The sequence below is a fragment of the Rattus norvegicus genome, chromosome 20 (genome assembly GCF_036323735.1).
Source record: "Rattus norvegicus strain BN/NHsdMcwi chromosome 20, GRCr8, whole genome shotgun sequence".
Classification (NCBI taxonomy): domain Eukaryota; kingdom Metazoa; phylum Chordata; class Mammalia; order Rodentia; family Muridae; genus Rattus; species Rattus norvegicus.
In genome coordinates this window covers 20,500,789-20,520,925 of record NC_086038.1, presented here as the reverse complement: position 1 = coordinate 20,520,925, position 20,137 = coordinate 20,500,789, and the positions used below count along the sequence as shown (strand labels likewise).

The 20,137-nt window shown below is 45.9% G+C and overlaps 2 long non-coding RNA genes across 2 annotated transcripts; one reads left to right on the top strand and one right to left on the bottom strand.

The window, feature by feature from the left end:
• Window positions 1-8,983: 8,983 nt before the first annotated feature.
• On the bottom strand, window positions 8,984-13,774 carry LOC102550601 (uncharacterized). Its single transcript, XR_597393.4, has 3 exons — window positions 12,017-13,774; window positions 11,512-11,624; window positions 8,984-9,137 (listed from the first exon to the last, which is right to left on the bottom strand). It is a non-coding gene; the product is annotated as an uncharacterized LOC102550601 (long non-coding RNA).
• On the top strand, window positions 12,217-20,137 carry LOC108349057 (uncharacterized). The gene is made up of 3 exons (XR_001842454.3): window positions 12,217-12,435; window positions 18,078-18,183; window positions 19,624-20,137. It is a non-coding gene; the product is annotated as an uncharacterized LOC108349057 (long non-coding RNA).

The following is a 20,137-nucleotide window of genomic DNA, read 5'->3' as shown; positions in this document are numbered from 1 at the left end:
CTGTGTGCAGGTGAGGGAGGGGCAATCAAGAAGCTCTTAAATCCTTTGGAGACACCTGAGCCTCTCACCCCACTATCCATCCATGGTCTTTATCTTGAAGGAGCTGCAGAAGGAAACCCATCTCTCTTGTGATTAGAGATCTAGGGAAGCCAAGAGTTCTAAGACCTCATTTTGTGAAGATGCTACTACTCACAGTGGCCACCAGGCAGCACCCAGCACACGCTGCACGGTAAGTAGTGACATTTAAAAGTAGAGATGGTTCAGCAGTTAAGAGCACTGGCTGCTTTTCCAGAGGACTTGGGTTCAATTCCCAGGAGATCTGAAGTCCTCTTCTGACCTGTGGTGTGCAAAGGTATCCACCCATACACATAAAATAAAAATGGAATTAAATCCCCCCAAGTCCCAAAATTTTGCCCTGCACTAACAAAATTTATACCCAGAGCATAAATGTAATGTTACCATCAATCATTTCAATATAGATACATATGGGAAAAATTGTATTTGATGCTAATTTTATTGCTTTTTCTTTGAGATCTCAGGTTTTACTTTCTCTTATCCTACAAAATTTTATCCTAATATAATTAATACTTGATTTTAAGTCTTTTTAGACTCACTCTAGTGGAACTTCCTGTTACTATAAATAAAAACAGAAACTGGTATTTCATTTCCTGTAACCAGTAAAGCTCTGGGTGTCTTAGAAAACTTTTCTTCAGAAGAGACTGATCAAGGCAACTCAAAAATACTTTTAAGGTTTTGTTATGAATGACAAAGAAAGTGAAGTTTGGAAATTTATTAAAAGCACACACGTGGGGTTGGGCATTTGGCTCAGTGGTAGAGCACTTGCCTAGCAAGCTCAAGGCCCTGGGTTCCATCCCCAGCTGGGGGGGGGGGTGGGGGGGGGTGGGGGGGGGAAGCACACACGTGTAATTGGAGGAGGCTTTGTGCATATAATCAGTGAGTCAGAATCAGCATGAATAATCTTATCCCCAAGCCCAGCCCATCCCAAGCACAGATCGGATGGACTGACCCCCAGAATTACATTTTCCCATTTTCTGTGCATGGCTGTGATTCAACTGACCCCGTTCATTTACATTTCCCATATAATCACCAACCATCAGGGGCATTTTAGAGGACAAAGGAGGCCCCACCCTGATGCTGGCCTGATTGGAGAGGGACAAGATGTCCCCGTCCCTGGTGAGCTTCTGAGAGTTCTACGGACAGCAATTTTGTTTTCTTTTACTAAAGCTTGTCTGTGACAAAGTTGCAACTTCCATTTCCGGCTGCAGCTTCTTGGCTTTCGGCTGTTTGCTTATTTAAGAGTGGCTTAAAAGCAAAGCTTTTGGTTTGCTGGGGAAACAACAGGAACAAACAAATGTTCTGTTTGCAGGGTTTAGCTGATGGAAATTATAACGCTGATTCTAGATCTCTCCGTCCATTTCTCTCTCCTAATTAAAATCAACCCAACTCACTAACAAAATAAATAAATATATTTTTTAAAGCGAGGCAATGGGGGAAGATGAACACAATTTGACAGTAGCAGGAAGCACACTGTTTCATCAGGCAGTGAGGTAGAAAATCTAGTCTCTGGTTACCAACACGTCCCATGAAAAAACAGCAAAGGAAAAACAATTTAGTAAATTCTATTTATTTTTCACAGCCAGAGTCACGATGTTCTTCCCACGGAATCGAGCCTTTAGAATCTTGATATCAAATTTAATAATACCAGAATCTTTCTTTTTCCAGAATAAATAGATTTGGGGACTCGGCCAGTGGAATTTTCCACTTCAATTAGCCACAGTGGGGAGTTTGCATTGTTACACAATTGTAATGAAGTTTAGTAACAAGCATCACAATGGAAAATTAATAAAAGCTCAGCGTAGCCCAGCCCATTCAAGTAATTGTCAATTAAGGCTACAATCAATATGGAGGCAATAGCTCATGAACACGGATGCTTGAGTATTTACTTCATTAGCGTCGCAAATCAATGTGACCATTTGGCATAAGCGCAGAAGAACGATCTCATAGATTGGAGGTACTCATAGTTGGAGAACAGGCAATCAGAAACAACTACGGGATCTGAGTTTGCATGTATGCAAATGCCAGGGAACAGCTCACTCCCATCCAGAGAAGAGGTTTCTAGAAGGCAGAGTTTCGTTCCAACCTGGAAGCTGGAGTCCTTGGAAATTATGGTGGTTTCCCTTTCTGCATGTGGGACAGATTATTTCTGTCTTCCTATTTGCCTCAAGTCCCCCGTAGATTGTAGATAATTGTTTCTGTTTTGTTTTGTTTGTTTTTCTGTTAAGGACATGGTTATAGAGCCAGTTAAGTTGGCTCCGTGTGCAATGCACTTGCAGCGGAAGGCTGACCCCTTGAGTTCAATCCCTAGAACTCATGTAAAGGTAGAAAGAGAACACACTCCATGAAGTCTCTGAGCTACACACACACACACACAGCCAAACATGATTGCTTTACCTGTCACCTCATATGTGAACCATCAGTCAGGAGTGATATTTTACAGTTCTGTTGGAGAGCCAGGAAATGGGGCATCCCAAAAGGAGGAGCAAACAGTCCCTGGATGAGTCCACCAGAGCCTGCACACATTTGGTAAGGCTGCCTGCTATGAGATGCTTTCTTCTTGGGCTTAAAATACAGATTGTTTGCTAGCACTTCATGAGGTCTCTCCCTCCACAAACGGTCCTCTCGGAGTCCCCCTCATCCAGCTCTAAGCAAGTTGCTTCCTTTTGAAGGTGTGTCAGATGCAGATGCTCACTGCGTCCATGATCTTCGGTTCTTTTTTTTTTTTTTTTTTTTTTTTTCTCGGAGCTGGGGACCGAACCCAGGGCCTTGCGCTTCCTAGGCAAGCGCTCTACCACTGAGCTAAATCCCCAGCCCATGATCTTCAAACCTCACCGGACACCTGTCAGCCCCATCTTGTCCAGGGTCCCTCTGGTGCCTCTCCACTTGCGAGCTACCATCATCAGTGAGCTGCTGGACAGAATTCGTCCTCAAGGTCTGCCCTTTGGCCCAGTCGCCTTGAAGGAGTGATGCTTAGACAGGCCGAGCTAACACTCTCAGGAGGGGTATATCAAGAAAGAGCCACTTGGAAGCCATGACTGCATTACTTTAGGGAGATTGTTCTTACTATATCACAGGCAATCCTTTTATGAGGACTACTAAAGACAAAGTCTTTGATGTAGCGTTAGAAAGACCTAGGCTTTTCCTGAGCCACTGGCTTCTTGTTATTCTTGTTTTCTCTCTCTCTCTGTGTGTGTGTGTGTGTGTGTGTGTGTGTGTGTGTGTGTGTGTGTTTTCTTTTTCTGAGACTCTAGCAAATGACTTTTTTCCCCGTCTTCACTGGGATGTAAGAGACTTTGGATTTTACCTTAACTGAAAAACCATTCACTGAGGGTCTTGTACAGATTCGTTTATTTTACTTCATGCATTATGAGTATTTTGACTAGATGTTTGTACGTGCCTGAGTGCCACAAAGGTCAAAGGAGACATGGAATCTCCTGGAACTCCGGCTGTGAATGCTTGTGAGCCACCATGTGGGTGCTGGGAGCCCAACCTGAGTCCTCTGCAAGAGCAGCCAGTGCTCTTAACCGCTGAGCCATCTGTCCGGCCCCTACCTGAGTATTTTACCCCCCATCTTAAAACCCGGGTTTACTGTATTTTCACATTTTCTTGATGAAATTTCATTAATTTTTTAAAAAAAGGTTTGTAGTTATGTTTGCAACACCAAACCGTCTTGGAGTCAGTCGGAGTATAAAGAACCATTTGCTCTAACGTTCACTAGGTGCTCTCTGCCCAGGAGTGGGTTGGTGGTGAGGTCCTCTAGACAAACCCAACAGAGAAGGTGTCTCTGGGCAGTCAAGAGCTCCTGGAGAGCCTGCTGCTGCAGCCTGTGGACCTCTAAGACGCAAACATCACCCGGAACACTAGACATTTGGAAGTGTGGAAAACACACACACACACACACACACACACACACACACACACACACACACACACACACACAGAGCGAGACAGAGCTAGCGGCTGTGGGGCAAGGGGTGGTCCCTGCTTCTCTTTCCATACTTCCGGTAATGGGCGGGGCTTCCTTTTGCGCTAAATCACCAGCTGCAGTGGCTTCCCACAAACGCCAGACAAGGGAAGGGCATGGAGGACAGACAGGGAGAGGGATCTTGACTCTCTGCCTACCATCTAGCTTTTTACATCACACTAAATTCCTCGTGTGGGTCTAGAGTGAACTGAACCTTCTGGCGACCCTTATTCCTACCTCCGTGGTCTTCTTGGCCTTGCTTCCCTCGGTCGGCCCAGATCGGAGCATAGTGGTTAAAATTCAAAGATTAAACAAACTCTTTGTGTTTGAGTCAGAAGACAACTTGAAGGAGCGAATTCTCTCCTCCTACGTGGGTCCTGGGTCAGCCGGCCTTGCCAACAAGCACTTTGACCCACTCACCAGCCCTACCTGGACATCTCAGTTCCAGGTCTTTAGCTCGCAGCTATCACTTCTTACCACCCCACTGGATGAATGGCGTACAGCTGAAAACGTCAACACTGCCAGCCATGGCTAATCACGGATCCAACAGCCCCAGTTTTTGCTTTGTATCACTTTTGGGGACAGCCATTACAAAACTGATCGCAAAGAGCTGAGGTTCTTGCCGAGTATAGTAAGTGGAATCTTAGAAGCATCTCGTGGGTTGGGGATAGCAAGGGTAGGAGGGTGATAAGATTTTGTCGGTCTCGTTTTGGGTGTTTTTCGTTTGTTTTTGTTTGTTTGTTGTTGTTTGTTTTTTTCTGTGCTGTGGAGATTAATTGGAATTGAAGTTTATTGTTGTGAAATATTGCAAGAGGTAATTTAGGGAAGCCCATACCTGTCCAGGAATTCCATTGCGATAGGAAAGGAATAGAAGAAGGCAGGCAGGGGCCAGCTAGTCAGGTTGCATTCAGTCAGGAAGCAATGAGTAGACAGGACTTGGGGCTAAGTTTATTTAAAAGAGTCAAGGCCTATCCCCAGTGACCCACCTCCGGTTCACCACAACAGGAGCTGTATTAAAGGGTCACAGTATTAGAAAGGTTGAGAGGTAAAAACATCACAACCTTTTTTTTTATTTTTAAGATTTATTTTATATAGATGAGTACACTGTAGCTGTCTTCAGACACACCAGAAGAGGGCATCAGATCCCATTACAGATGGTTGTGAGCCACCATGTGGTTGCTGGGAATTGAACTCAGGACCTCTGGAAGAGCAGTCAGTGCTCTTAACCACTGAGCCATCTCTCCAGCCCACATCACAACCACTTTAAGCAGTGTCACCAGCTGGGGACCAAGTGTTCAAACCCATGAGCCCATGGGGAACACTCCTCACTGAAATCACCATTTTAGAACTGCATCAACACCGTCTGGTAAGGACTTCTTAGACCAGTTGGTAATTTTGAAGAAGGTGCTGACCGTCGGGTGAGGCTTAGGTAAAGAGTCTCTCATTCAGATACAAAGTGATGTCCAGAATGCCCTGTGAACACAGCGCTAGTATTTGCAGCCTTGTCTCCCTAAGGGCAGAATTTCATTGTTTGTGTGCCCGTGAGAGTGCTGACATGGTTTGGGGTCTCCTTCATGAAACTCCCATGTTTATTATATACTCCTCTTTTTAACAGCTATTATCGATTGCTACCACCACTACAGACAAATCTAAATTTCATCTGTACATGATTTCTGGGTCTTGTTCATCTCTGTGTTCAGAGCGCACGTGCGCACACACACACACACACACACACACACACACACACACACACACAGAGTGAGGCTTGAACCCAAAGCTAAAGGCTTTATCAACTTGTTGCTGAAAATCCAGACAGATGTGCTTCCTACAGGAGGAGCCCAATGAGAAAGCAGGGGTAGTGTCTGCATTCTGGGACTCCCAGGCCTGAGAGAGATCGGTCTTTCCCTCCTTTTCTTCATCCTCAGGTGTTCATGGACCCTTGTATGGGTGTGGAGTGGGGCTGGGTAGCTGTCATGTCAAACATTTAATCACTGTCAGGGAAGAGCAGGTCGTCTCTTGCCTCTCCATGAATGCATGGAAAAAGAGTCAACGTCAACATTCACGAAGGTCTACCGAGAAAGGGTCAAAGCGACTTTCAGGCTGGGCAGAGTGGCAGAAGACCTCTAATGGCAGCACTTGGGAGGCAGAGGCCAGTGGATCACTGTGAGGTTGAGGCCAGCCTGGTCTACAGAGTGAGCTTAGGAATGACTCCCTGAAGGGTTACAGACTAAGACCCCTATCTCAAAAAAAAAAACAAAAAAACAAAAAACAACAACAACAACAACAAAAACCCCAAAAAACAAAAAACAAAAAAAACAAACAAAAAAAACAAAAAAGAAAAGACATATAAAACATTAGTACATTAATAATCACGTGAAATAAAAGACAGTATCAAAGATGTTTGATAGCATACATTTTCTTATATGCAGCACATATTTTTTTAAAAGTTCTCTTGCCTGCACATATCAAAGTGCACGACACGAATGCCTGACATCCATGGAAGCCAGAAGAGGGTGAACGAGCCCATGGAACTGAAGTTGGGGCATGTTATGAACTGTCGTGTGGGTCCTGGGAACCCCGAGAACCCAGGTCTTCTGCAAGAGCAGAGAGTACTCTTGACTGCTGAGTCAGTGATTTAGCACTAGAACATATATGTATATATATGCATGTGTGTATATATGTGTATATGAATATGTGCATAAATGTATGCATGTGTGTGTATATTGTATATATGTATATATGAGTATGCATGCATATACCTATGTGTACATGTGTATGTTTATAAATGTACACATGTATTATATATGCACATGTGTGTATATGCGTATATGTGCATGTGTACGTGTGTGTTTATGTGCTTATGTTTATATGCATATATGTATATATGATGTTACAGATGAAAATATAATATGAAACTATATGTTTGCACCAGTATAAATTTATAAGCACATGGTTCTTACTAAAACACACTCATATACACACATTGAGAGAGAGAGAGAGAATGGACACACTGAATGACAAGGGTCGGTAAACATTAACACCTGTTAACTCTGGGTGGCAAAATGGTGCCTGGGTTTTATTTCTATTTTCCATACTTCTCTATAATTTTGACACTGAATGTATGGTTTTCTTAGAATGGTATTTTAAAATATCACTTTTCTGTTTGAGGGTGGGGGTGGGGGCGGAAGAGTACCAGATAAGTACACAATGCTCAGTTAAATTTGAATTTCAGATAAATAACATTAGTTTTTAAAAAGTATACTCCCAGTATCATGTAACAGCAAATACTAAAAAGTATTCATTGTTGTCTAAAATTTGCAGTTTGCCTGGTGTTCAGGGTTTTTTGTTTCGTTTCGTTTTGTTTTTCTGGATCTAGCTACGCTAAATCCTGACAACTTTAGGGCCAGGGCAGCTCCTCAGGTCTTGGGAGAATTTTTCCATCCGTATGCTCTGTTCCCACCTCCGGGGAAGCTGTGGTATGTGTCTACCCCCTCCTTAGCAACCTCCAGGGTCTCATACTTCCTCCAAAGCTACTCTAGATTCTGGGGACCATGGACTGTGTAGCAGCCGGGTGCCAGCTGTCATGCTGTGGTAGGGGATACTCATGTCCCCATTGTGCTTATCATGACTGTCCTGCCCTCCTTGGTGAGGATAGCTCTCCTGGAAGCTGTCCAAATGCCCTCCTCACTGCTGGGCCTCTGTATGTACATAAGCTTTGTTTCTGAGGTACAGTCATGGACTCTCCTCCCCATCAGTGAGGTTCTAGCACACAACAAACACACAGGCAAGATGGAGGCTTTCTAAAATGCCTGAAGTCTCAGGATCAGGCTTTCTTACTCTGCGTCTCTGTGTCTCTGTCAGAGCCTGGGCTAAGACAGGAAGGTCTCTTTGTCTATTGAGAACCATGGAATGGAGAAAGCCACAAAGCTGACAGAATTCTCCTTGCTTCTGAGAGACTGTTCTTTGGCCTCACATTTCTGTCAGAACACATGTACATCCAGAGTGACCTTCTTTGAAGACCCTGGCCAGCGGCCAAGCACCAGTGTGATCCCTGAGGATCTTAATTCACTCACTGCCTTGCCCTCTGGAATAGCCGACGCCCTGGGATGACCCCAAGTAGAGACACCTGGGAGGTAACAACTGGCTGTGTAGTTGGCAACCCATTTGCCAGGATGCGTAAACGTGAACTTCCAAAGTGTCGGTGACTAACCAGAGTTAGAACATTGGGCTTTGAACATGCCCCTCAACTCTCCAGGCCTCTGTTCATCTTGGTGGCTTCAACCAGTGCCAAGAGAAAGGGTCTTTGAATGTGAGAGTCTCCTGATGTGAACTTTAGGGGTTTGTTGGTTGGGGGTTCCATTTTCTGAGCCACCGCCAGAGAAGCAGAAAGGTGACTTCATTGGCTGACTCTGGGGCGATATGGGAAGAAGACTGGAGTCAGCCTTCCCTAACACCTGGAGCAGCCGTTATATGCACTGCTATTCCTGTGTTTTGGAACCGCTCTCTACATCCAGGAAAATGGAGCTCCCAAGGGGTTAAGGGGTTATTCTTTTCTAAAGGGTTAATTCAGGTAGCAAGGGTAAAGCCAGAACAGGGAATGTCATCCAAGGAACTTGGCTACAGTATCATGAAGTTCTTTGTGATTAACTCGGAGCTGGAGCAGGTGAGGACTGTGATCTGTACGCGTGCGTGCGTGTGTGTGTGTGTGTGTGTGTGTGTGTGTGTGTGTGTGTGTGTGTGTGTATGAGGGGGAGGGTCTCTATTCTTTTGCTGTGACTGATCTACAGGCTAGGAATGTGAGGAAAAGCCCAACATCCACTTACTGAAGACAAATACCAGACCATCTCCAGGATTGTGTGTTCCAGTAGTCTCCTCACATCCCTGAAATACCTTCAAGGGCCTTCCCTCTGCCGCCAAGGTAAGAAAAGTAAAAGTTGAACATTTCAGCTACTCAACCAATTTAATCATTTCCTCAAGAACAGGATGTGGCAGGATGGTCAGGAGTGGGGAGACACGAGTACCATGTTTGCCTCTGTGAAGCCATTGAGAGATAAGCGGTATTGTGAATGGAGGAGACAGGAAGCATGAGTCAAGTCTGGAATGGAAAGAACAATCAAATAAATCAATTTCCTGTCTACAGTGGGCTCTTGCCATGTTGGGGCTTCTGAAGAACAGTCACAAGGAGAGTATTATGATTAAGAAATTATATTGGAAACAATGAATAGCTAGAGTCTTGTTAGGATATATATGTGTGTATAATTAGTATATATATATTAGTACATATTAGGAATATATGTATATTTTATATATTTCTATTTGTATGGACGTCTGGCATTTAAATGGTATTAGCTGTTCTGTTTGGAGACACCAAATCAATTTGGAGCCGAGAATTGTTCATGAAATGCATCCACAGAAGCCTTGACCTGTTTGGATAGTGTCAGGTTGGAGATCCCAGGAAGACTATGAGCTGAGGGTCGTGAACAAGTGCTTGGTTGAGGAAATGCCTCCTGAGGAAAACAGGTAAGGTTGTGGGTAGAGCAGAACAAGATCACCAAACAAAGATGCGAACCAAGAGATGGTCTGGTCCCATAGAAGAAATACGAGAAGTCCAACCTCTGGTGGGAGACCGCAGTGATGACCTTGATAAGGGATATGGATGGAAATCCGAAGTGGCTTCCAGCTTTGTCCAAATGCAGCCCTGGGTTAGGTTCCTAAAGGTCCCCATTGCCCCTCTCTTCATCCCTCAAAACACACATGCAACCTCTCTCTGGAGAGAGAGCAAGTGGATGACCCCAGTGGGACCAAGCCTGTTCTCTCCCATTCTTGAGACGAGCAGAGGAGTCCAAGAGGAGCCCAAGGCCGGGTTGAGAGAGAGAATTCTCCCTGAAGACAGAATAGGAGTTTGCAGAGGTTCCGTGAGCTTCTCTTCCCTGCACAGTGGGTCTGTCTCACTCTGAGGGCAGAGCTCACGCAGAGGAGCTGAAGTCTGACCTGGGGATGACTCAAGGCAGTGGTGGGCAGAGATACCTGGAGCTTACAGGGCACGGCTCTTCAGGGACAGCACGGCCTACAGCAGTCACTGCCTAGGTAAAAATGCCAAGCAGCAAAGGCTGAATGGAACTCAGTTGAAGAGTTCTTGCTTAGCATCCCTGAGGCCCTGGGTCCTATCTCACTACATACATGCACATGTATGCCTGTGCCTGCACACAACACACACACACACACACACACACACACACACACACACACACACACGACTACTACCACTATGGCCAAACTTCAAAACAGCAGGAGATGAAAAGGGATATTATTATTATTATTATTATTATTATTATTATTATTATTATTATTACATCGTTAGTAAAGAGCACAGGGCTCATTAATAGAGGACTTCTCCACAGCATAGCCAGAGGTTCTAAGACATAGCCACACTTTAGTTTTCCTGCTAAAACAAACACATGGTGAGAAAGAGAGAGAGAGAGAGAGAGAGAGAGAGAGAGAGAGAGAGAGAGAGAGAGAGCTCACACTCTGTAGATGAGGTATTCCAATATTGCCCGGGCTGACCCCCAACTCCTAGACTGGAGCAATCCTCCTGCTCCAGTCTTCTGAGTAACTGACATGACAGATGTGTGCCTAGTTAATTAAACGTATTTGCGAGTATGATGAACAGCCAAGCCGGAAGAAAATGGAATAAGATGAGATGCTCAGTTAAAACCAGAGAAGGTAGAAAACAAAATAAATCAGTAGAAGGAAAAGGGCCGTAATAGAAAACAGTTAGATATATGGTAGCCATTACGCCAACTATGTCACTAGTCACTTTAAATGCCATTAATCTAAATCCAAAAAAATAACCAAAAAAAAAAAAACGCCAGAGATTCTCAGATGGCGAATAAGAAATAAGACCCGGATACTGTAGGCTGCCATCAGGAACTACACTTTCAAATTTAAAAACACGCAGGTACATGTAAAAATACCAAAAGAGGGGTTGGGGATTTAGCTCAGTGGTAGAGCGCTTGCCTAGCAAGCGCAAGGCCCTGGGTTCGGTCCCCAGCTCCGAAAAAAAGAAAAAAGAGAAAAAAAAATACCAAAAGAGGGGCTGGAGCGATGACTCGGTGGTTTAGAACGCCTGCTGTTCTTGCTCAGGACCTGGGTTCGGTTCCCAGCACCCACATGGTAGCTTGCAACCTTCCCCAGCCCAATGTCAGGGGATTCAACGCTCTCTTCTGGTTTCTGAGGGCACCAAGCATGTAGGCAGTACTTGTACATACATACAGGCATACGCACATAAAATAACTTTTTATAAAAAGAGCAGAAGAATTGAGAAAGACGATTAAAAATAATCCACCCTCACCCCACCCCCAAATCTGCAGTAGACGCATTCATTTCTGGAAAAGCGAGATTGGAAACAGGGAGTTTATTATCTAAAATGGTCCCTTGTATGACATTCTTGAGCTTTCCCGTGAACATACCTGCTGTGTGTTTCTGAAACCGATTACCCAGAACTGGCACAGACTCCACGTTAGAAAGCAGGATCCACTACAGCCCCAGAAGACCAGACACCAGCAGCCGCTCCTCCTACTTCCTACCAAAGGCCACAAATCCAGAGCTTCCCACAGTCCTGTCCCACATTTATTTACCCCGCCCCTCCCCTACTTTGCATATAAAGAAGTATTCAACCTTCTGGTAGAATGGCTTGCCCCCTAAATGGTGACTTCGAAATTCAAACCCAGCTCTTCTATTTCAGAATTTATGACTTCTAACCGCTCGAAACAGGTTCTCCAGAGCTGATGCCCGCTCTCAGAGGCCTCCTCTTAGGGACTTTCCATCTCAGTGATGGAGTCACCCCCACCCCCACCCCCAGGACCCCTCACTCCGCGGCTTCTACCTTTGTCCTCTAGATCTAGCTTAGTTCTGTTGAAGAGGAGCTAAGCCTCAGTGAATGCAAATAGAGCCGGAGCTAGAGTCCGAACTGACCATGCTCTGTGTGAGGGGATGAGGGCCACGCTGACGAGCAGTTTCCCTGGCTCCAGGAGCCTGCAGCTCCCCCGACTCTTGTGAAGCTTGCCTGGGAATGAGCGCTGTGTAGGACCCCTTCTCTCCTGTGACTCACTGCCTTGTCCCCTGGCTCGTATACCCTTCACCTCTTGAGTTAATGCTTACATATTAAGTGAGGAGGGGGTGGGGCCTCGTTCTTTTGCCCCGGCAACAATTGTGACGTCTGTTTTAGTTACTGTTTCATTGCTACGGAGCAAATTATCTCACAAAAGCAACTTGAAGAAGGAAGGGTTTACTCTGACTCACGGTTCAAAGGATGCAGTCCATCGGCTGAGAAGGTTTAGTGGCAGAGGCTGGTCACATTGTATCTATTGTCTGGAGGCAAAGAAGAGATAAATGTTGGTGCTCCATTCTTTCTTCTTCTTTTCTTATTGAGTGGGAGACCCTAGTCCTTAGGATGGCACCACCTACATCAGAAATGGGGCTTTCTTTCTCTGTGGAAGCGCTCTCATAGACAAATCCAGAGCTGTGTCTCCCGATAATTCCGAATCCAGTCAGGCTGACAGGATTAGGCATCACGCTCAGGTTGAACTGTTGCAGGTGCCCTTATTAAAACTTAGCTGAGTGCAGGTGTGTATTTCTGGGTTCCCATGTTCTGTGCCATTGACTTTGGTGTCTAGCCTTGTGTCAGCCATCTTGTTCTCTTGATTATAGAACATATGGTAAGTTTTGAAGTTGAGCAAAGGAATAAGTCCTCCATCTTTTGTTATTGTGGTTGGTCTCCACTTCTTCCTCCTCCCTTGTTCCCCCTCTTCTTCCTCCCCCTCCTCTTCCTCTACTCCTCCTCCTTTCTTCCTCCTCTCCCTCCTTGTTTTAACTGTTCAGACTCCCTTGCCTTTTCCTTCTCAGCTGGGATCCCTCTGTCACTCCTACAGGGCTCCTTAGCTTACACTGTACTAGCTCAGAAAGTAAGTCTGGATCCAAACATCTCTGAGGAGAGGCCTCCTCAAGCGAAGAGCTATATCGTCTTTGGCCAGAAACATCAACGTTAAATTCTTAGTCCTTGAAATCAGAAACTTCTGAAGGACTACAGAAGTCAGTCAAGTTGACTGGAGATTCCTGGGCACAGGGTTCAGAGATCTGTTGAGCACCTCTGCTACATGTTTGCTGGGTGTGGGTGGAGTGAGAATAGGCCCCTTAGGCTCTTATATTTGAATGTCTGGTCCTTTGTTGGCATTCTTTTGGGGCTGCTTTATTGGGTTTTATTGTCTATTACCCTTCCAGCCTTTATTCCACTGCAATACCCTCCAATCCCCCACCCACCCAACACTATGTAAGAGAGAAAGAAGGTTAGAGCGTAAAGGGGTTGTAGATCTTTTTGGATTATATCCTGCTAATTAAGGATGCCAGGTTCTTTGGGGGCAAGTCCAGTATCCATCGTCAGGATATCTTCAACTAGTAATCCACAACAGCAAAAGGAGCAGCAGCTGCCACAGGCCCTTTCAGGCATCTGTCACTCGTACTCTCTCAAGAGTCCCCAGAATTCCAAACAGAAGCCATCTACTGCTGGCAGAAATCACACCTGTCTTAGATCTCGAGACAATCCTAGTTAGAGGCTGGGGACAATCTGAAGCCTCCCCAAATCCCACACCCGGGATTAAAATGGAAACATACTCACATAATATAACTGGGTTTTTAAAGAACCCCAAATCCTCACTGTTAGCATTCTGTCTAAGCTCCACCCCCACAGTTACCTGGCAACAGCCAGGTATGCCCGACACTGTAAAAGGGGCTGCTTTTCCTCTCCTCATTCCCTTGCCTCTTGCTCTTGCCCTTTCCCCCTCTTCCCCTTTGTCCCTTCTCTCGTCATTCCCCTCCCCCTTCCTTCCACGTGCTCATGGCTGGCCTCTAATCCTCTCCTCTTCTACTCTTCTTCTCTCATTAAACCTTTCCACATGGAACCATGTTGGCCCATTCTGGACGCGAGCCGAGATTTCTACCCCAACACTGACTACGGTCCCTAGTTGATCAAACTGTGAAAAGGATTAGGAGGTATGGCCTTTTGGAAAGAGGTGTGTCCCTAAAGATGAGCCTTAAATTTTCAAAAAGCCCACCCCAGGTTCAGGCTCTCTTTCTCTCTGCCTCCTGCTGGTGGATAAGATGGACGCTCTCTGCTGCTGCTCGAGCACCATTCCTGTCTGCCTGCTTCTTCCTGGTCACCCCCCAGGAAGCCCCTGATTAAATGTAAGCATTTAATTGTATAAGTTGCCTCGGTCATGGTGTCCCCGCACAGCCATAGAAAAGTAACTGAGACCCTGGTTGAGTTCAGGTTGGATAGCCAAGATTATTTCTTCATTTATAAAATAGATTTAGTATTATCTACTTTGGAGGTTTAATAAGACGGTGAAAAGGATTATATATTCAAAGTGTTTGCCAGAGAAGAGACGAGCTCTTAGTTGTATTGTTTTTAAAACATAGACTCCCCCAAAAGGCCCAGAAATCAGGAAGTGGGACTTCCGAGTATCGTAGAAGCCAGCATCTACTCAGGGCTGTTTGCTGTGAGAGGTTTCTACCACAGGGTTGGGTGCCAGAGACACTAGAGAACCAGAGGCAGGGTGAGCAAAGGAAAAGAGATAGGGCGTACTAGAAAGTTCTCAGTACGGAGAGATGTGGAGATGAGAAGATGTCATGTGCAGGCTTCAGAGTCGAGTCGGAGCTTAGCAGCAGTGAAGAGGAAACCAGCGCACTATCTTCCACAATCTGAGTGGTAACCCAAGTGACACCCGGGGAGGCTTGTGCCAGCACACAGCAGGGACACGAAGGTTTGGGTATCTCCCTTGAACCCTGTATTATCTAATCTCACACAAACTAGGACAGGAAAACCAGGTTTCTGTTGAGTTTTTATTACCACCTTCATTGATTTCTTGGTGCTTGAAACCGAGAGATCTGGCTATGGTTCAGCCTACCTTTGAATTTTTATATGGCCACTGCTGTGTGACTTTTTTCCCAGCAAGACACGAACAAAGTATTTATTCACCCTGGACAGGGCACCAACCGCCAACAAAAGAAATTATTCCACCCAAGTCTTCCCTGAAAAACCAGTGAGTTTATTTGGGGGTAACCCGCAGGAGATTGGTGGCAGTTTGAATACGAATGGTCCCCACAGACTCATGTGTTTGAATGCTTGGTTATGGGAAGTGGCACTGTTCAGAAGTGTGGTCTTGTTGAAGAAAGTCTGTCACTGTGGAGATGGATCTCCAGGTCTCCTATGCTCAAACTAGTCCCAGTGTGGCTCGACCTCTCCTGCTGTCACTTGTGGCTTGAGATATAGAACTCTCAGCTCCTTCTTTAGCCCTGCATCTGCCTGTATGCCTCCATGTTTCCTATCATGATGATAATGGACTAAATCCCTCTGAAACTGTATGCCAGCTCCGATTAAATGACAGTTTATAACAGTTGCTTTGGTCATGGTGTCTCATCATGGCAATAAAACCCTAATTTAGATAAGACGGGTGACAAAATAAGGCAGCAGCATCATCAAAACCCCTACCCCAGCCTGGGTGATAACTTAACAAACGCTGCATTGTCTCTGAACCTCTTCTCACTGCATTTGTGACCTCCAAGAGGGGCCTGGGCACCTCATAAGCTTCTGCACTTCCTGGGTCCTGTGAAGTTATAAGAGCTCATGCCCTCCCTCAAGGGGGTAATTTTTCTGGCTGGAGAGATGGCTCTTGATCATTGACTGCTCTTCCAGAGGTCCTGAGTTCAATTCCCAGCAACCACATGGTGGCTCAAACCATCTAACTGGGATTCGATGCCCTCTTCTGGTGTGTCTGAAGACAGCAACACTGAACTCATATGCACACAATAAATAAATCTTTTTAAAAAGGGGGTAGGGTGGTAATTTTTCCATTAGGAAAAAATGACTGCATTTCCCACATGAGCAATCTTTACACACTGGATACAGTAAGCTGTCAGCTACAATCCCTCCTCCTCTAGCATTTTATAGCTCTCGATACCAAAGCTGCCTAGGGTTTCAGTGTACCGCTAGTCTAAAAAGTCCCCATCCCTGGTGAAGGCTAAGCACATGGTGACTCATGCAGTACTGACTTACTTGTATTTCAATTGCAAATTGAATTGACACATTCAATTTCAATGTGTCAAGAAGGATTCTGAGTCTGTTATCTGTTACCTTCTGCAATAGTTGTAAGGAGACAATTGTGGAGGTCTTATTTTGGGCCATTTCTGAACTGAGTAAGAAAAATGTTCAGAGAATCAATAAACTAGCATACTTTTGGTCTCCTGGATAGAAGGGACACAAAGGGCAAAGACAGTTTAATCTCCAGGTGGTATGTCCCAAGAGACCCATCCAAGAGACAGGAGACTTCTCAGCAAGAGGGAGAGATTCTTGGTCCATATTCTCTAGACCGTGAGAAAATCCTTCGTGTCTTCCACTTAATTTCTGTAAAAAGTTCAGTGAGAAACGTATGCTCATTGTGATGGTTTGAATGAAAATGCCCCCCCCCCACTCCCCCCCCCCCCCCCCCCCCCCGCTCAACCCCAGGCTCAGAGGGAATGGCACTACTAGGAGGTGTGACCTTGTTGGAGGAAGTATGGTCATATTGGAGGAAGTGTGTCACCGGGGGTGGGGTTTGCGGTTTCAGAGTCTCAAGCCAGGCCCAGTATCTTTCTGTCTTTCTGCTGCCGGTTGATCCAGATGTAGAACCCTCAGCTCCTTCTCCAGCACCATGTCTGCCTGGATGCTGCCATGGTGATAACTCCAAGCCAGGCCCAATTTAATGTTTTCCTTTATAAGATATTGCTGTATCTATTGGGCGTCTCTCCAAAGCATTAAGACCCTAACTAAGACACTCACTTAGTCCTCTCTTGAAGTTGAGAGCGGAGAAACATTTGAGACCAGTCTGGTAACAGCAAGTCCACATCTCAAGCAACAACAACCATAAAGGGTAACAAGTAAAACGTTAAAAAGTCTTCAATTCATTAGACACGTTTAGTGACAAAATTACATATCTGCAATTTGTTTTTTGCAACACCATCACCTCTTTCTTCCACCTCATGCAGAACAATGATTGGTAACATTAAATGGAGCACTTCAATAGTTTTAAAGTCTTAAGTCCAGTGACATTTTCTGAAGAACCCTCACCGTCCACCTCCAGGACCTTGGTCATTTTCTACCATCTCCACTCATTTACAAACCTTTGAAGGTGAACTTCTGAGGAGCCACAATCTTAAGAACAAGCAAATGATTGACATGAAAGGTCACACAGCACAATGGTTAAAAGAAATGACGGGGTTTCCGACGGCCCGTCTCCATCTCTGCCACCCTGCGCTTGGTCAGCCCACTCTCTGGATTGGGTCTGTGGTCTTCCCCTTGGAAAAATGGGGGTGGCATCAGCATGTGCCGAGGAATTACCATGGATGTTAAATGAGCTCGCACACGGTGAACTGTGACCAAGGGCTAAGCAAAATTCACTGTTTACCATTGTTAGTCCGACGACAGGCTATTTTCGTTCTGAGGAACACCTGCCCCTGCCATACACACACACGCGCACGCACAGGCACTGAAAAAGATCAGAAGTAGGTGAAATGAGCACAAACTGCCCCAACACCTCCTGGATTGACCTGTCCAGATGCGAGCCTCCTCCCTGTATCTTTCTTCCCTAGACTCGACAGCATCTGCTACCCCGATGGTTTCCACGGGCCAAGAAGACCCCAGAGTGTGGGTCCGTCATGATGGAATTGTGGGTCTAAGGGGTTGGTTGGGAGCCAAGCGATTTTAGGAACTATGTTTGCAGCATTGTTGAGTCCCGGATAAGGGCTTAGTCGGGAGTCCTGCTGTGAGGGAAGCAGCTGGTTCCTCTGTTGTGCTGAGGATGAAGCCCCTCCTGTGCAGAACAGGGCACCCCTATCTTTCGGTTCGCTTTCTCCGTTGAACTCTCATCTTTTTAGCCACAGCCTCTCTCGCTTTCTAAAAATTAACGGCTACTTTTCTCACCTATTGTCCGACCCCCCCCTTCAGGAAGTCGAATGTCCTCTGTTTCAGTCGTGATGGTATTACCAGTGGTTAAGCCTGTGCCTGGTGTAGGAGGGTCTCCACAAATCCTTCCTGTGTCACACAAACACGTGTAAGTCTCTCCCCTCCTACCTCCTGCCCCTCCCACACAGTCCAGCATTAAAAATGAGAAAACTGGAGTGTGGAGAGGTTAATGTGGTGGTCAATATTGACAGCTGGATGCCTAGGAAGTGGCTCTCAGGACATACCTGTGAGGGGTCGTCTACACGACGGCTAATTGTCTCGGCTGCATTGACTGACATGGGAAGGCCCATCTTCATTGTGGGTGGACCATTCTCAGGGTGTGGGGTCCTTTGCTGGATTCAATGGAGAAAGCAAGTCAGGCCCTAACGGGTCTTCACCCATTCTTTGCTCTCTGTATCTGATTATGGATGTGTTGTGACCAGCTCCCTCAAGTCCCCATTGCTGTCACTTCTCCCAGGCATGGAACCAAACAGTCCTCCATTAAGTTGCTTTGCTGAGGGTGTTTTATCATAGCGTCAGGAAAACAAGCTAAGACATCAGGAGACCGTCTGTGAGTCAGCCTCAGGCGCGACCAAGGGCTCCTGAATTCTAGACGTCCAATGTGTACACTGGGATACGTTTACTATTCCGGAGAATGCAGGCATTTTCTTCCCAGGTTCCATAGATGAAATCCTCGAGAAGGCAGGCCCTAGCACCCCCATGCTCTGAGTCGGGCCAAGTTATACCCGTTCTTCACAGCACAGTTAGGAAAGTTTTGCTCTACCGAAGGAAGATGGACAGTAAGGAGGGTGTTAATGAGGTTGGTTCTTTGCTTTTCCATTTCTCAGACCAGGACATTCTTTTCCGACTCACCTAGGCCAATTCCATTTGGCCCAGGATTTTTGTCGCAGTCTGGTTGTAGGCCTGTATCCGGAAGTAAAAGGATTGCCTATGGTCCCTTCTGTTACCATTTACTGATGTCTCCCATGTGTCCTAAACGAGACTCAGCCTCATCTTGTTCTGTTCCAACTAAGACCCGTATCTTCCACGTCTTCTACATTTTCTCTCTTTGTTTAAAAGATCTATTTATTTATTCTATGTGAGCACACTGTATCTGTCTTCAGACACACCCAGAGAGGGCATCGGATCGCATTACAGATGGTTGTGAGCCACCATGTGGTTGCTGGGATTTGAACTCAGGACCTCTGGAAAAGCAGTCAGTGCTCTCAACCACTGAGCCATCTCTCCAGCCTGTCGTCTACATTCTCAATGAAAGAGTTCTCGAGTGCTACTGAGTTTGGGGGATTTCCTATTTATGTTCACTCTTCTGGAGAACTCAAATGTATGTGGGAGAAGATGTGGGGACCACTGTTTTTCCTCATGAAGACACAGATATACAGTTATGGGAAGGTGCCAGGTACACGTACAGTCCCAGTGCTGGGGAATCAGACACACGCAGGAACATGCCTTGCAGTGTGATAATGGGGTCTGTACTAATTCGTCAGCATCTGTTCCTTCTCAAATTCTGGGTTGATTTTTTTCCCTTCAGCTTCCTCTTTTCATGCAGTTGCTTAGCTGCTGTCTGAGGGTCCTGGAAACAGCTGGCAGCTTCGCTGAGTGTAGCGACTGCGTAGGACCCCACGTAGTACACTGAACTGGTACAGGAGCATGACCCAGTGTGAACTGGACAGAATCACCTTCCCTGGAAACAACACAAAGATCCTACGATGCAGGCAATGGAAGGGAGAAGACCCAGGTAGGATCATAAAACACATGCCTGGTGATCTGCCCAAAGCCTGAGGTGTTTAGGACCCTGGAGCTTGCCTGAGTGGAGGAAGGATGGGGTAGTGTGAGCCATCACCATCAGCCCTGATCAACAGATGGGGAAGAAGGCAGGAGGTGAGCCTGTATCTGGCTTTGTCATCTCCCTCAGTTTTATCTGTGGAGAGGAAATGCGTGTACAAACTGTCACGATACTCTTTTTAAAGCCTGATTTCCTTTTGTTTGTTTTAACTTTCCTGATGCTGAAGCCATGTTCTCTGATTGCTGTGCATGGGGCAAGG